This window comes from Sander lucioperca, chromosome 8, assembly GCF_008315115.2.
Source record: "Sander lucioperca isolate FBNREF2018 chromosome 8, SLUC_FBN_1.2, whole genome shotgun sequence".
In the NCBI taxonomy this organism is placed as follows: domain Eukaryota; kingdom Metazoa; phylum Chordata; class Actinopteri; order Perciformes; family Percidae; genus Sander; species Sander lucioperca.
Genome location: NC_050180.1, coordinates 19398947 through 19413826, shown reverse-complemented (window position 1 = coordinate 19413826; position 14880 = coordinate 19398947). Strand labels below are relative to the sequence as shown.

Sequence of the window (14880 nt, the reverse complement as noted above, 5' to 3'; positions counted from 1 at the left end):
CATTGGAGTTTGCATCATTACAACCGTGATGATTTGCGCATAAGAACCAATTATATAATTGATGATGTAACTTGTTGTCAATTAAGTGCAAATTCTGATACTGATGTCTGTAAGTGTCTTAAAGAAGAACGCCACTCATATTACACTAAAGGTCAGTTTCATCAGGGTTATCTCAGCGTGAGCTTGAAGACTACACATTTACAACAGCAAAAACATGAGTCACAAACTGGAGGTGGAGTTTAAAAGACATGGCCATTTGCCAGTCAGGGAGGATCAATGAAAAGATGGTTGCATTGTGGGAAATGTAGGATTTCATTCATAGGACTTTGGGCCTAAAGACCTTTGTAGCCTTTGCAGCTGTGATTTTTTTTCTCCTTTAATACAAATGCAGATGCAGCTAAGTAAGTGCTTCTTTAAAAATAAAAAAGACACTTTAATACAGCTGCTGCTAAATTGACAGCTTCATTAATGGAGAAAAACATCTGGACAAACAAATAACCACAATGTTCTTTCCACAAATGGCTTAATGTCAGCAATGACAGTAACACGTGGCTGCAACAAACAATTATAGATTAATCTGCCAATAATGTTCTTGATTAATTGATTAATAGCCTAATTGCATCTTATCAGAAGATGCTGAAAAATGCATTGCAAATACCTAAAACCCAAGGAAACATCTTCAAATGTGACTGTCTTGACAAACAGTCCAAAACACCTTAAGGTGGCCTATTCACTATCACATGAGAAGACGATGAAAAGCAGCAAAGTCCCATGAAAAGCTGGAACTTAAGATGTTTGGAAAATGATTTCCAACGATTAGTTGAGTATGAAAATAGCTACATATTATTTTTATGTCAGTCGAATCAGTTAATCAACTTTCAGCTCTTAACACCAGCATTTTTTTTTTTTTTTTTTACAAAAAAACATTATACTTCCTCAAGTTTGATGCTTAACTACTCCCAAGTTCTTTATATGGGGAGAAGTTCGATGTCTCCAGAAAGACAGGGATATAACTCAAAATACAATTCCAATTTTCTAAACCACAGTTTAAGTGTATTTGTAGACTTGTATGTTATATAGCCTAATGTTTACCGTGTTACATCGAGTGGACGTTGGCGTATCACTGCTGTCCGACAGTAACATTCTCACTGGCACACAGACCTGACCTAGAATTGCTACTTAGAATTCGGGCTGAACCATCGCGCTGGAACGGAGGGGGGAGAGACGACAGGAAATCTTGACTGGGATGTAATGGAGTAGGACCACTGGAAAGCTCGGGCGAAAGGGGGAGGCATATTTCTATTTTATAATGTTCCCGTGATAATGTTGTGATTTGATTAGTGTACGAAATGAATCCGTAGATCGAGGAAAACGGAGATTAAGCTAACATTCCAGGTAAGTGTTCCTTCTTTCAAATCCAGGTGGAAAGTGTCGGTACCACAGCTCGCCTCCTGGCAACGGGCACACGCGGGTCCTCCTCCCGGGGACATCTCACTCGGTATCCGTTCTTCTCTGCCTCTGTCCCCGAAGGCTGGCTAGCTAACCCACGTCGTGTCTGGCCTGGCAGACAGTGAGCACCCTTTCAACCGTAAATGCCGATTTTTCCAGCGCACCAGAAGCGGATTATTCACGATGTTTGCAGCATGGTGTGAAACCCGCGGAGAAATATTGGTTTTTACCCCATTATACTGGAGGACCGCCCGTGCTTCGTGAAAATGAAAAAAGGATACAATGCAGCATGCATGTTCTGCATTCTTCGGGAGTAGGCTACCACACCGCTGGTATTGTAATTCCTTTATTATAAATGTGTTTACATGCTTTATAAACGCGTAGCGAGATTATAGGCCTCGGCTGCTGATTGTGTCGGCCAGCCCTATCATCTGCCGAACGATTTAATTGTTACATTGTTAACGGAGCTAGCAGAACTTGAAAAATGAACGTTTGCCTAAGGTGGGCCTGAATTGTTTTATTAGCAGACAAAGCTCTAAAATTAACCTCATTTTGTGTGTGGTTTTTGTGTGCTTGTGGCCGACGTCGTTGTTTTCGCTCTCAGCCGCCGTCCAGTGCCTCCCTCTTCGGGGAAGACTTTGTTTGCGCTGGCCGACGCTCCATGAATGCAAGTGCTGAAGTCCTCCCTTCCCCCCAGTTCTCTGGCGAAACAGGAACAACTTCTTTTAGGAAAAAGAAAAAAAAGTTCCTGGAGTTTCAAGCGCCGTGGAATTACTTTGTCCGCCAAGAGTTGTCCAGTGAAGCGCTGAGATTTCAGGGGGGGAGTCTAGTCTCTTGTGTGCTTTACGTTTATTTGCAGAGTTTTAGGTTTGTAGATGTCTGTGTATATTTTAGGACAACTTCCTCGACTAGGCCCGTTTGTGAGTAACTTGTGTGGCATTGTGCTCTGTTACCTTGGCAAGACCAAGAGAGGTAAACATAGCAAAGAATGTGTTCAGTGTTTTAGTTTTACCAACCTTTTTTTTTTTTAACTTGACTTGTGAGTGAAAAAAATCCACAGGTCGTAATAGTGTAAAAATGTTTAGTAAGATATCTGATACCCGGGAATTTTGGGATTGACTGCCCTAATTAAGTCTTAATGTGTTAGCTTTCGTGAGTTTATAAAGCAAGAATCGATGTCATTTATTTTCATTTTTTTATGATACATTTTTTTAAAGAACAAATAAATGTACCGCAAATGTGTATCCAGCATCATATTGCCCGAATGCTATGGTTTCTCCATCATAAATACAAAGAGAAAATCTCAGTGGCTTTTGTGCTTTGTTGCAGTTTGGCTTCTACTGGTCCTTTAGCTGATGCTGTTTTCCAGAGCAACCTCTGAGTTAGCAGGTAGCGGTTCAGTGTCTTGTCTAAGGGCTGTTTTGAAGCGTACCTGCCAGTTGCTGAGATTGAACTAGACCATCCTCTTACAGGACTCTGGTCTCTTCCATTGCTAGGCAACACTGATGTCTGCCACAGACGTGTATCTGTTGCATATTCTTCAGGCTGTTTTCATATTTCTTTTTATTTTCTATGACCGCACTACTTCTACCCTATTTTCTTTGCATTATTGAGGTGTAAAAAAAAGTCACATTTTCACTTCCACCGTTGGTATTTGGAGGAAGGAAGAAGTCCTCTCGAATGCAAAGAAACAAGTAAGATCTTGGTAGAGTATCATACGCTGTTTTGTAGTCCCGTATGTGTACACCGGTCGATAACTGAAGTATAAATGAGTGTCTGGGTTAAAAAGGCGAGTATACACTGTCACTGTTGCCCCTAATGACCTGAGCTTTGCGTTGGTTATGTGTTTGCTACATGTTGGTCTTGTCAACACGAGTGACTGAGTGCTTTTCCTTGCCATTTGCTTGTGTTTCACCCATTGAGCCAAGTTGTCTGTCTCCCTCCGTTCCAGGTGTGAATGACTTGTGGCTGTAAGGTGTCGTGAGTGGGCCAGGTTCCTGCACAGCCTCCGTGGCTGACTGCTGGGAGGAGTCGAGTGGAGAGCAGACATCAGTGCCCAGGGGACCTAAGACCTGGTTCTCCATATGAGGCCCTGCTGAAAGGGCAGGGGGGCTTCTGAGGTAACCCAGCTCAACTCTTGCTCTCTCTTTTTTCTCATACATCATCACAGAGTTTCTTTCATACTTACACATCACCCCTGTTCTCAAAAGTGTACACCTATGAAAGACTGACTAAATGCTGTTTCTCATCCGATTTTTTTCTTTAGTTCTCGAAACTAGAAATGCCAAGATGCGAGTACCATAAATCACGGCAGGAACATAATTAATTTTCTGAAACCATTCCCTATTTAATACATAGTGCAGTATTTTTTTACTGTAAGCCATGTTACTTGAGTGTCCGACCTCCGAGTGTGACATTTATGCACTATATAGTGCCCACAATGGAACGAAACAAAGCAATACTATCTGCCAAAATTCCCACAATGCAATGTGTCACATGCATAAAGAAATATATATATATATATGTATATGTATGTATGTATGTATAATCATCAGTCATGTGACACCACACTTCTCAGTCTTGATGCAGTGAAATGATGATTAATTAGTGTCTGAAATTTTAATCTAATAATAAATTACTGAATTTCTATCATCATATAGGGAGTAGTGAATAAGGTAGTGATTTTGGATCTGGTTTCCTCTGTAGCATTTCAAACATTTACCTGACAATAATGTTATTTCTGTTTTTAAACCTAATACCAACTTTTCTTACATTATCACGCTTGGCAGCAAGCACTTCTTTATTGCATTCAAAGACTGGTGCCGTAACCTGATAGCTTAACACTGCTCTGGTGCAACAGTAACAAGCCAGGCACTGGCTCTTCCTAACATTAGTCACTATCTCTTTGACATTTATCTATGGATGTGCCTACATTAATAGCTGCAGTCTGATGAGAGAGGCCTTGAGTTGTAGAGTGGTTAACTCTGTACAACCACTTTTGATGCTCAGGGAAATGGCTTGAGGAAAAGGACCTCACTGCTTTGGACTATCAGTGCGATGTTTGGTCTTATTCTCTGATCTGCACATGCTGAGGACACAACACGGTCAGGGCGCTCTTCCTGAGAACGCTGTCCACACTGTTTATTTATCTGCTATCTAATCCGTGTTAACCAAAAACCACAGTGAGGTGAAGGACGCAGGGAAATGAATATTATTGTAGAGCGGCAACGGATTTATTTTTCTCCTCTGTGTATTGGGCTCTCATGTTTCCATGCATTTGTTTGCTTCATGGGTTTTCTAATTAAAACTCGCAAGGCTTGTGTTGTGTATGACATGGAGGGATGTGTTGGAGAGGCGGTTTGTCTCATTGTGTCTAGTGTGTGGCAGGAGGCTCCCCTCCCTGTTCATACGGTAGATTGGACCCAAGTGTGCCCGTATTTTCTATTGCTTGAAATGTTTTTCACGCTGTTGCCTCATTATGATCTCTTTTTTTTGTACCCCTTTGCTCATAAACTAAAAGTAAGTATTTACATTTAGCAAAAAAAAGCACCAACTTCCCTTTTACCTAGTCTCGCTTTGCCAGACCTTCCTCCACTGTGCAAGAGGATCTGGCTAGTCCACACAGCATTCCGGGATGGGAGACAAACGTGCTCTGGTTTATTGGCATTTCTTTAAACCAATCACAATCGTCTTGGGCGGCGCTATGTGCCGCGTTGCCGCTGCAAAATAGCCTCGGGAAAGAACTTGTTTTGGTGGAACATGTGTACATTCAAAGGTTGTTTTAGTCTTGCAACAGAAAACTCAGATTGGACAGATAGTCTAGCTAGCTGTCTGGATTTACCCTGCAGAGATCTGAGAAAAGGTTAACCATAGTCCTCATAGTACTAGTGGACTGTAGTTTTAAAATTCCAATACAAAGAAAGCGGAAGGTAACGGATATCCGGCCGGAAAAAGTGTGATCCGGCGAATTCCCGGCAGCAACAAAACAATCCTGGAAGTGGAACGTCGTGGATATAGACTACCATTTACCTGGTGTTCTGAGTTAGACGTCCATTCACAATTAAGGAATACTGAATGACTACTACAGTAGACCTTTTTCACGGCAGACATGTTGACATGTCATAGTAGGAAAAATACAGGTGTATTCAAAACCATTAATGATGGCTGCATTCCACTTAGGAGAGGCCCTGGTATTGTGCATGCTGACTCACTGAAATAACTTACTGGGACACTTGATGGAATTTAGCCATCATTAAGATTATCAATTTCAGCTGTGTTTTTCCTACTATGACAAGTCAAAATGTCTGCTGTGAAAAGGTCCATAGTCAGGCCTCCATAGCACAATAATTATGTACTGTTCCCCAGGAAGCAGGAAAAATACTAGCATATTTGGTATTTAACCATCGTCGTTTTGCAATTTCCCATACAACAATTTTAGAGTGATGTTGAATTATTGCTGTCATGCCAAGGAAATTGAAACAGCTCAACATTACAGAACTACTGTACATACACTCGTCATGTTCAATTATGTACAGTCTACTTTGACATTTCCTGTAGAAAATGTTAAATGTTAGTATAAAACACTAGAGAGTATTTCTTTTATTTTTTTTTAAAGAAGACACATTTCCTTCCTCAGTTTGTACAAGAGGGTTCAAAGGTACTAAATTTAATTTACTGCTCGAGGACATTGTATGAGCTTTGAAATTAATGGCAGATGATTTGATTTCTGTCTATTGATTTATTGATTCCTGCAAATATTGTCCATTTTCCCCACCAGTAGTCATAATCAGTTGTCACGTCTTCTTTGTCAGTCGAAATTAGGTAGTAATCTGATCTAATCGGATTTGGTATTGGCACCTATAGCTACTTTATCAAATTAATCCAGTATTGGCCAGATGTCACCAATCCACATTAAATACGATTTCTATCACTGCCAGTATAAAATTGTGACCACACAGTTTTATAGATCTTCTAAACACACTACAATTAAAATCAGTTCCACTCAGTGGGTTACACAGATTTTTTGTTGTTGAGAAAGACAAAAGTGAGCTGGTATTAGACTAAACTCTGTCTCAGCCAATACCATGAGTTTAGGAATCAGAAAAAGTGGAATTGGTATATCCCTAAAAATAATAGTTGTACTTGTGAAAGAGCCAGCTACAAATTACAGAAGCAAGATAGCACCAATAACAATAAAAATTAAAACAAGATAAAGTGGGTGACAATACGGTAAAATTGCTATTAAAATATAAAAAAGCTAGTGTTAAAATGCTTTAAATAGATCAAATGACAGAAATATCTATTACCTAATTTATTAGTTTATTTTTCAGCGCATTGAAGTGCAACAGTTGTTTGCTTTATTTATTCATTTGTATATTCTAAGCTGACCAATATAGAGCAGTCATCGTCAACATAGAAATGTTATGAAGATAAATTATTATAATAAAGGAAATGGGCTACACTAGGCTGGAGGGCAGCATTTTTAAACAAATCTTTTAAGACTCTTAGGACCAGCTTCTAGTAGTAAGTGTTTACAGCTTACGGTGGCTTTCCAAACAGTTACAGCTATAAATATAAATGTGTTTTTTTACTAGCTGCATTTCATATATTTTTTTAGTGTAGGAAGTCTTAGTCTATGTGGATGTGTGGTGGGATTGTTGCCCATACCGGATCCTCAGGGACGTGTCTGACTGAGTCAGAATGTACCTATAATTCTGCTTTCATGTTTCTCTGCTGTGATGGACAGTTACTGCACAGACATGCTGCTCCTCCTGTCCTGAAGGGAGGGGTCCTCTCAAACAGAGCTGCTCTCAGATGGAAGCTTGGGGCTATGGTGACCTGCAGTCCCCTCTACTATCTATGCTAAAAGTTGCCAGCCTGGCAGAGGTCCTCTGCAGCTACCAGATAAATTTTTTGATAAGATAAGATTTTGGCCGCTACACCTCCTGTTTTTTTTTAAATTTATTTTTATGTTGTCAATGTCCTCTCCAGCAGGAAGAAGATGGTATTTGTCAATTTAACCTGGTGCATGTGACACAATTCAAAGAGCTTGTTTTTATGAACCAGTGATAAGCATCCTTCAACTGCCAAATCTTCAGTATCAGTGCAATTGAGAGGATGCTTCTGGTATATATTTAATCCTTTATGTTCTTTGGTTGACCTCCTGATAAGTGATGCTGTAGATATGTAAGTGCTTTGCAGAAAGTCTTTTGGTAATCTTTTACATTAGAGTATACAGTATGTTTTTTATTTATGTTTTTTTTAACAGATGAAACTACAGTGTGTATTGGTTAATATTGGATTTTGTATAGTAACCACCAGTGCATTAAACTTTGCAGCCATTTTGCCACCAGGTTGTTGACACCTCTGTGGTTCTTTTTTTGCTAAGAGAACTACAAAACTGTACGAAGATGTCGTTTTTCCCCAACTCAGCTGCTATCAATTACAGGCTGATCAATATGACGTGAACAAGCAACAAATTACATGTAGCATTTTTTTTTTTTTTGTAATATCAGTCCATCACTACAGGTGGCAATCAGCAGGGACCTCCCAATAAAATCTGATATTGACTCCTAAGGTACTAATGCTAACATCTGCTGCGATTCATTGAGTGCTACAATTCTGTAATGTTGTGGTTTGATAGGATTTTTGGTGCTATCTGGTTGCTTTTTTAATATTGGATTATGTGGAGCAGATAATTGGAGGCGGTGTGTTGTCAAAGTTACTGGGATGCATCTGGAGTATGGGCAGGCAAATCAACAGATTCCTATCCTTTTCTGCTTAGTTCTGGGTGATGTAATGCTGGATCTGCCTGAATGTTGGTTGTTTTACTGCCAAAGTATATTTTGTTTCATACAAACAACTGGAGTATTATCATAATTTACATATTTATTTTTTAAATCACTTACTTCCAAAATAGTGCCATACCTTGGATTTGAACTGCTCAAATCTCATCTTTATCCTCCATGTTTGTTTTTTGCTCACTGTCTAGTAATTTGAGCCATCTGCCTATGCTCATAAACAAAGGAACTGAATGTATTCACCTTCCCTCTCAATCAGTTTTAACTGTCTTGAATTTAATGAAAAAAACAATTGTATGTCTCAAACATACAGAGCAAAAATGTTGATTCTAATAACGATTCTAATTCTCACATTCCCCCTCCTATTCAAGTCACCATTGAAAGTTTTGAAAGCAGCTACTAGAGCTACACAACCCTACAAGAGGTGTGACAGCAAGTAGAGTGTTTAACAATATAATCATCTCTTTCCTGAAAGATGAAGTGTTAAGAGTAACGGAAGTTTAATGTTTCTCTAATATTAGGATTAATGGGCAGATTGCGTTTTAAGCCACCTTACCTGGGTTACATGGGCAATATACTGTATGCATTCAACATACCGGTATTAATATGTGGGTAATAGCTGGGTAGACATGTCTTGTTGCAGAGCATTCATAGTTTCAGAGGCACGCAAGCTCAGACTCATGGGAACGGCAGATGCCATAAACTTGTGGAGCAGTTTTCAGTGCATCTCAGACATTATTAGGACAGTTAACTACTGCCGCATTCAATGTGCAATAGTATGAGTATGTGCAGGTATATTGCTCTGTGCCTGTATATCTAATTTAATAGGTAATAGCCAGTGTGTTTTAAAATTCCATGGGAATGACACACAAGTGCAAACTTCAGGGACACAATCTGGCTCATATTCTCTCCAGAGTGCTAATTTTGTTGTACGATAGGCGAGGAGACGGCACATGTATTGTATACTCTCTGTGTTTGTGAGTGTTCTGCTTTGAGTAATGTCTATGTCTATGCTGGTTTGATGTCATGCCAGGTCAGTGAAGATGCCTGAACTGTGTCACATGGTCTGACAGGTTGAGAAGTAATTTTGTTTCTGTTGCATAGTGATTTGTAACGTAGAGAAAAAAAATCTATGGAGAACAAGGATTTGGGCTGCACATCTTGAAATTTCATTCCTTTCCTGCCTGATGTTCTTAGTGCTATAAATGGAGGTTTTGCACAGTGTGGGTTGGATTGACTGCTGTTTCTAATGTGGGTATTTGATGTTTCTGTGCTCTGTGTTGTGAGGTTCAGTATTAAGACTGAGATTATTGACATTTGTGTGTAGGGCTGTGCTCGATTGAAGGAATTTGTAGTCGACTAACACACAGATGTGCTCGTACGTTTCTTGGAAATAAGTCATTCAGCATGAAAAAAAGCATACAACGTGACTAATCGACTAAAGAAATCTTAGTTGACTAAGACCAAAACGACCGAGGGGCAGCCCTACTTGTGTGATATATAATTGCAAGTGGCTTGCAAGAAGAGCCTTTTGACCAGCAAGCGAGGAACGCAAGCCTCCTTTTACACTTTTCCTCAATGATCTGCTCGGCCTCTGAAAGGCCTGGCCGTTGGGGTTTCCCACAATGCTTTTAGCCACAGGGAGACGTCCTCCCAGCATGAACAAGGAAGGAATGTGGCCCGAGTGTGGGAGCGACTGTCAGGATTGAGGGAGGGAGTCACGGACCAGAGAGCATGGTCAAGGGATGGGAGGAAAGAAGGGGTCTGCACAGAGGGCAGCAGAGTTTCTCTTAAGCAAATGGAGTTTCTGTTTGGCTTTACATTTTAGCAACAAATCAGAGAAAGGAAGTGTCCTTCTACAAGAGGTCTACATGTGTTCAAAATTTTGATCCTGAGGAAAACCTACCTCAACCCTATGTGCATGAATTAATATAAAAAAAGTCACCCAATCTGGAAGGGATCTGAAAAGATCAGACTTGGTCTGAACTAGACCTGAGGCTGATTAGGAACATATCCTAAATGCGGTTGACCCAAACAGAGCCAAAAAAAGAGACCACAGACAGTTGATTGGTGGTGTAGCATGCTGGGCCACCAATCAACGAACAGCTGTAGTGGAGTGCCTTGGTAGCTGAGTGCACATGCCACAGTACCAAGTGTGGTAGCAAGTTTTGGTTTCCGTAGCAGCCAGGCGCTTGTTGTGTTGCAGCCATGGAGCACAGTAAGCGGCGCTCTAGTGTGGCTTTATTTTACGTTGAAAAAGCCCGGTAAAACTGCAACCCACTATTGAATCAAAATAAAACTTTCCTCTTATTTGTGAAATAAGCATGTGACCCGTTTCAACTCCACCCCTCAAAGAATCGGAATCGAGAATCGATAAGAACCGGAATCGAAAGGAAGAATCGCAATTGGAATCAGAATCGTTAAAATCCAAACGATGCCCAACCCTATTCATAGACCCAAGACCTGTACCGAGTATGACTTAACATAATCTGAACCTGGCTCAACTTGGGTCCAGGATCGGGTCTCACTATTAGACCTGTGACGTACTCTGCTTACTACTGATCAATTACAGTCAGAAAACCCTAGTGCTTTACAGTTGGACAGTGAGGCAGACTCCTTGTCTACCTCTCTGTAGCTACTGTAGCCATGGCTTAGCTATGCTAACATTTGCAGGCCATTGAAGTGCGACCAGTTTGTGGGTTCAAAGTTCTAATGTTAAGCGAAAGAGCATGATTTTATGTGCCTGATAAAGAAGAAATCTTTATCAAGATTAGGGTTGGGTACCGAAACGCTGGTTCTGTCGTAAACGGTAGTAATGAGAATGTAAATTTCGGTTCCTCATTTCGGTGCCTGACTTTTTTTTTTTTTTTTCAGAAGCATCGCTGCACGGGACGCTACGTTACCGTTAGCTAGTAGCTGGATTAAACACAATGGTTAAAATGCTGACAGCTTACATTAAGCGGTGTGACTGTATTTCCCTGTAGAGGATTCCAACACCGGGACGTAACAGTCTGACTGCAGCTGCCGTTGTCGGAAAAACAACACACAGACGGTGTGTTCACTTTAAACTCGCCAGCCTTGTGGTGCATTTTAAGTTATTGTAAAATACCCTTTTCCCATCTGGTGCTTGGTTTTGTCGTTTACCAGCAATTTACTGGTGAAGTAAGTCATTGTTATTGTTATTACATTATTAATCAAACATTTAATTTTGACCATATGGCCTTAGCAATAAACAAGCCGTTCTTTAATGTCGCCAACTGTCGTTTTGTGCTCCTTTTTTATATTTTATATTATATACATTATAAATATATTATATATATTTCGGTTCAGGCACCATTTAGGCACCGGCACCATTTTAACTCCTTTTTTATATTTTATATTATATACATTATAAATATATTATATATATTTCGGTTCAGGCACCATTTAGGCACCGGCACCATTTTAAAAGTATCGATTTAGCACCGGTATCGGAAAAAACCCGAATGATACCCAACCCTACTCAAGATGGCACACACTGCATAGGCCTATATGTTTGTCTTCACAGGTCAGCTGCAGCTCTGCTCATGGTTTTTCATTTTGGCTTTGGCATTGCACACACATCACTACTAGTGAAGGAGAGAATTAAAGAAGTAATTTCCAGTCAATTGCCTGAAATTGACCAACCAACCTTCTTGTATAAATTCTGTTATTAAGTGTATATTATGTTAATGCTTTTGCAAAGTCCAAAAGTTGCAATATACACTTTACTGTTCAGTTTTTATGTTTAATACTTAAGGTAAATGTGGTGTTAACCTTGTATTCTTTACCTTTACATTTTTGGCCGCAGTAATGGTACCATAAATATTTGATACTGGCACGCCCCTAATTTGCAGCCACGCTTGTTTTGTTAGAGAAATAATGGCACATTTTTGCCTGTTAGCTAGTCTCTGTCATGTATTGAGTAGATAGGTGAAAGGGAGTGTGTGTGTGTAAGCAAGACACATCCACTTAGCCAGAGATCCAGAGACGCAGGGCAGATGGACAGAGATGGAAGTGCAGGCTGAAGTGTGTGAGATGGAGATCAGAGCAGGCCGGAGTGCTGATTGCCAGTCCTGCTGCTGGAGCTGGCTGCCACACATGGCACTGTGCCCAGGCTACGCCAGCAGATGTGTCACTAGTGAATCAGCTGTGTGTATGTGTGTCTCAGACACCCACCCACACAACTGCGACTTTTGTAATAACCCCCATCTCCTCTTACGGGTTAATCTGTATCACACCCCTTTCCCATCCTCCTGCTTTCATTGCCACTTCCATCATTGTGATGGACACGGCGAGGCTTCTGTCACCACGATATGACATGACAAAATGTGACATTACACACATGTCACCTCCCTGGGGATGGAGGGGCATCGTCTGCAGACCAGAGGAAAGGATGAACCGAGGATGGTGGAGCGAGAGTTGATGCACAAATGCACGACAGACAGACCAGGGGAGAGGCAGCTGGTACTGGGGGTAACAGTGTGAGTTAGGGGGGAAGACTAAAAACACACTCAGGTGAGCAGAAGAGAAAACCTGGGTGTAGAGACAGATGGAGATATGTAGGTATTGTACTTTGGGAGCAGTTATGTATTAGAAGGAGAATGCGGAAATGTTAATTTTACATATTTGTGTGGCTTGGAGCTCAGTCCTGCTGTGTGAGAGCCCTTGTTCCTGTCATGGTAGATGCATTATGTCTAATGTTAAATCTGTGGCGTCACAGCTCTATATTTAGTGACACTTAGCATTCCTAACATTCTACCAAGCATGAGTCATGAGTGCGATCTGCAGGGTGTGGCATGTTGGATTAATGCTCTCAGGGAGCCACCTCAACAGGTGAGCATGCAGGTGTTTCCTCAGCCAGGGTACTGTGAGATGTCCAATAGATCTTTGCTTGGAAGTCCGCAGAAGTCTTGCTTAGTTTCTTCAAGTAGAGTTAATGCAGTTAGTTACTGCTTCACTAGCAGCCAGACAGGTATGTGTGGGAACTAGTTTTAGTAAGGAAACCGGTTATGTACAAGGAAGAACTGGGCTTTTGACTTGATTTCAGACAGCTGAATAAATATGGGATTGATATCATGATCCTCACATTAACCTTTCATTTGTTTAGCAAAAAATAACAATGAAATTGTTACAAAAAGTAAAGTTTCAGCATTGGTTCAGGTTTAATGGTAAGTTAAAGCTAGCAGCTGCCACAAAAAATAAAAAAGTAAAAAAGTTATTTTTATACAAATAAAGTTTAATTCATAAAATAAAAAGCACCCGTCCTTAATTCAATGCACTCTGGGTTTGTCAGTCTTTTTGTTGTTTGTGTTTGTTTGGGTACAACCAGTCACTAATGTTTGCTAACTTCATGAGTCATTTCACTGACTTTATGTCTCTGCTCTCTAAAGGTTTGTCAAGAATTGCTACAAAGTTCTTGCACACCAGAATATGTTATAGACAAGTGCGTAGGATAAAAAGACCCTGTGTGTAAGAACCTCAAACATCCGGCACACCGGTGATCAATTGTACTTATTTTATTAATGACGTTTCAGTCCTTAGACTCTTGTCAGGTAAAATGCATGACGCATACGGGAAGTAAACGCATACCGTAGTACCACGTGGGAAGACTTGACTGTCTTCTGCTTTTGATCTCGTTACACTTGCTCTCAAGACACTGATGACGGCATTAAAGCAATATCTTAGGAGAATTTTTGGAAAAGTGCAAAATTTGAATGTGCCATTATCCCATAATTACTACCTGTGGCTGCTTTTCAACAACTTTTTTTTTCGAAATTTAAATGCATTCTCAGAAAGGAATTTAAGGCACAATTTGATCAATTGAGCATCAGACCTATACATCCTCTTTTTTTATTGGGGTTTTGTCGCAACATTTTGACTTGAGACTTCATATATGGTAATTCGATTTGATGAATATTAGGTGCATGTAAGTTGTGCCCTTGTGTAAAGAGATTAAATGGCATTTTGAGAGAGGTTGCTGCTGCTTCTTCTGACTGCACGGCTCCTTGCTGTTGGCTGTGCGTGTTTGTATAATCTTGCTGAAAACTGAGGAGAGGTGGAAATAATGTGTCTGATATTGGCCTAAACAAATAATGGGCTAAAGAAATTCTTGAGATGGAGGCCGAGCAGACGTAGAGAGCATAGGGGAGGTAGAGAGTAAGAAAGAGAGCAATACTCCATTGTGACTGAACTGCAAAATGGGATTTGCATAAATAAGGCTGAAACATCAGCAGGCCCCTTTTACAGCCAACAGCAGGGCTGAGATGAGGGATGAGAGTTGGTGTGTGTGTGTGTGTGTGTTTGCACACCCCATCTTTTTAAAATAATGTCTTTGTAGTATTGTTGCGTTAAAAATGTAAGCCTGTGCGTTAGCTGCAAGGTCAAGGTTCCTCTGCTGTTATTCACAAAACTTTAAATTCCCCCCATACCAGTGTGTAACAGGTATAAAACCTCCCATCTCCCAATCAGAGGAATTTGGGTGACGTAGCAGGGAAGGTCTGCTCTCTACACTGCGCTCAGCCAGCGTACGATGACTGTTACATAAGCATGAAATGAAATGCTCCCTTTTAGTGCCACCCGCATTGGAAAACCCAAATCTAATTGAATTGAA

The 14880-nt window shown here is 40.5% G+C and overlaps 1 protein-coding gene across 4 annotated transcripts in view; it reads left to right on the top strand.

Moving 5' to 3' along the window:
* The first annotated feature begins 1221 nt into the window (after window positions 1-1221).
* The window catches only part of bcl9 (BCL9 transcription coactivator), a 29420-nt gene continuing 15761 nt past the window's right edge, over window positions 1222-14880 (top strand). Inside the window, exons 1-2 of one of the 4 annotated variants that reach the window (XM_036003786.1) lie at window positions 1222-1395; window positions 3401-3569. The gene's annotated coding sequence lies outside the window, so the exon portion shown is untranslated. Of the gene's footprint in view, window positions 1396-1435; window positions 1782-2155; window positions 2422-3400; window positions 3570-14880 lie in introns of those variants that run through there. The other 3 variants (XM_036003787.1, XM_036003788.1, XM_031295689.2) reach the window with 3 other exon arrangements.